Below are 3,248 nucleotides of genomic sequence, written 5' to 3'. Positions count from 1 at the left end.
TTGTGTTGGCTCACGTTAACTTTGAACAAATGTTTTTAAAATCTCTATTTCACTAGCGGCACTAACTTGACCTTTAATTAATATTTTTAGAAGAAAATGAGCGAACTCATTTGCCACAATAAGGCATTTCAAGAGCAAACGGTTAGTGTAGGCTAGTCCAAACCCGATATTCATATTTACTACGACTAAACTTCTTGGGGAGACAAGCCCGGTTGTCACGGCTACGGGCGTTGCCTGGTTACGCTCACTTCCGGTGTCACTAAAAAAGCACTCCGTCGGGGAAACTATACGAGTGCTGGTCGTTCTTCCGGTTTTCAGCAGCCAATGCACTGCAGTGTGCCGTATGGACTGCGCCTGACAGAGGAGATCTGCTTGCATCAAGTACAGAGAGCGGGGCAGAACAGGGGTCAGAAGATCGGCACACAGCTCATATCACCCGGGCCCCCTATCGGGTTAAGCTGGCCATGTTTGTTAAGCCTTAAGTCTTGCTGTCATTGTACATCACACTGAGGGTAATTCTCAGTTAAACAGGTCAAGGGTTGAAAAGGCCTACCAGCCAATCGCAGGAGTCCTCCCCGGAATACACCTACTGCAGAATAAACAAATGGTCCGATGTACACAGTGGCCTAGGTAAACACTAGTAGCCTCTGATATGGTCAGCCACCTTAACCTTTGAGGTGTGGGTGCAGTCCTCTTTTTCCTGCAACGCAGTTATAATGAATTAGGCAAGCTAACAAAATGTCTGAATTATAAGGCCACCGTAACCCATTGGGTAAACCCCACAAAACTGTATGACAAAACAAAGTACTATGTTTATCCTGATGCAAATTACACATACTATTGTTGCGTTCACTTTTTTCTCCATCCTAATTCTAAACATAATTAAAACCAAACAACTCAAAAAGCAAGCAATTTACTTGTGCCTGCTCCTGTGAACATTTCATTTCGGCTTGGCTCCTATTTTGCAGTCCGGATAAAATTGGTGTAACGCCAAAGCGAAAGATTGCTATGATAATGACCCCAAGAACATTGACAACAGACCTTTCTCACAGTGAACATTTTGTCATTAAAGGAAAAGGCACAGGGGCAAACAAATTACACGAATGAGGGCTCTGTTCCAGTTAGGTGTGTCAGCGAGTCACTGCGAGTCCTGGTAGTGAGTCACTTGCATTTCTCAGATACCTCGGAATTGTTCTTTGCTGATTCATTCTCGCCATTAGCCTGTATGTATGTATGTGTGTGTATATGTATGTATATATTAATATAAAGACATTATTTGTCATGCCATGGATGGCCCTGTTTTATAGCCACAGTTCTGATGATCTTTGTTTGCTCTCTTTCCAAAAATAATTCAGGTGACTACCCATTTAATCTCAGTCAGTAACACCACAGAGCACCAAATGTGATCAAACAGATTGCATTTGTGTATTTTCAGCCTTTTTACTCTGGCAGTAATGAGCAGTTGCTCACAGAACAGAAGTCCAGATTCATCAAAAGGGGCATCCCACACATTGCCTGTCACAATCTATTCACGAGGCACAGGCTGACACATATTATGGGAGGTGATCGTCAACAGTTTGTATGACAGGCCACATTGAAAAAAAGTACAATGCACAGTGGATCCCAGTTATGTATAGATGAATCTACATTTGAAGCTTTGAAAATGAGATCAACGTTAGTTGTTTTTACATTGGGACTCCAGAAAACTATACACATTCAGTCTGAGTCTGAGATACATCACAGCAAAAATGATATATATTGTTGGATGTTGGAAGAACATACATGTTGGCATTTTCTTTTTTTATAATAGGAAATGAAAAAAAACATGGCGTAATAGCTCCAGCAGTGCTAAATTGTTGGCAGCAGCACAGCATGACTCCTGCCTTCACTGAGAGAGGACCTGTAGAGGTCGAAACGGGAACATTATTTGAAAACACATTTTCTTCTCTATTTTTTGTTTAACCAGAGCAACGGAAAAAAAAAATTATGGAAAAAGATGTGTGTACGAGACTTTGGGGGAAAAGCAGCACGGTTGTAACACTAAAGTGTAACATTCAGCATGTTCACACTCAAAAGATAACAGGTTCAGGAACCACGCTTACATGCTCCCCAGTAACCTAGAGTTTACGCAAAAAGTATCGGCAGCACAAGAGAAGGAAAATGAAGAGACTGTATAGTTGCTCTTTCATTCATTTTCCTATTTTGATTCATTCAATGGAAGATCTCTCCTTAGCTGTAATCTATGGCATCTGTGGGAAACCGCCACTCGGTTTGGCTGCCAGAGAAGGGGGAGGTGAGCGTTTCCTCGCAGCCTTTACAACCATCCCCCATTTATTTATTTGAGTTCCTCAAACATGGAAGTAAGAAATAGAGAGAAATGGGGAACGGGGGGGGGGGCAGATTGGATACCAAGGCCCCTTCCATCTGCCAGGTCACAGCGTATTAATAATATATCAAGCGTTTGCAAAGACACAGAGAAGGAGGGCTGCTACAAGCAGGAATAAACCACAAAGGTTTTCAGTGAGCTAAAGCATTAACAAAATATATTAAATCTGTTAAAAGTTTACACTGTGGGCCTCATGTCAGCAAATTCCCTCCTTAACTACTTCCTGGTCACAACAACAATGGCTGCAGCTACGCAAGTGGTATGGCAGGTTTTGATAGTAGCATCCATAGAATGACTACCTGAAAGGGAACTGCATGCGCTTCATTCATCCTTTGGGTTTAAAGGTGTGGATCTGTTGCACTTAATTAAACCGCTGTCCTAATGCCAGCAGCTCTGCGTGGGATAACACCAGCATGCTAACGACGCTGATGTTGAGCAGGTCGAGTATTTAACATGTTCACCATCTCAGTTCGCCGTGTGTTGGTCACAGTGACATTAGCTAATTAGCATTAAACACAACGCTCAGCTGAGGCAGGTCATTTAGATGTATTTGGACATGAACCAAAGTCGGCCTAGGACTCACAGACCGACTGTAAAGAGGAATGCTCAAAATTGAAAACAGCAGAGGCCGAGATAATTAGACTTAGTTGGGAATATGACTCACGCTTTGTACCAGTAGATTCATGAATCTTCATTTAACAGGGCTGCATTTTTCCTCTGCAAATAAGGTTCCTTAGGCATCTATACTGCACAGTCAAACATTGTGATCTCAGCCAGTCCTACAAGACTTCCAGGGTAGAGACACACTGCAGTCAAAGCCAATAAGACTCATGTAAGACGCTTCAGTTCCAATGACTGGTTT

Source organism: Taurulus bubalis (assembly GCF_910589615.1).
Source record: "Taurulus bubalis genome assembly, chromosome: 4".
NCBI lineage: Eukaryota > Metazoa > Chordata > Actinopteri > Perciformes > Cottidae > Taurulus > Taurulus bubalis.
This window is presented reverse-complemented; position numbering follows the sequence as displayed.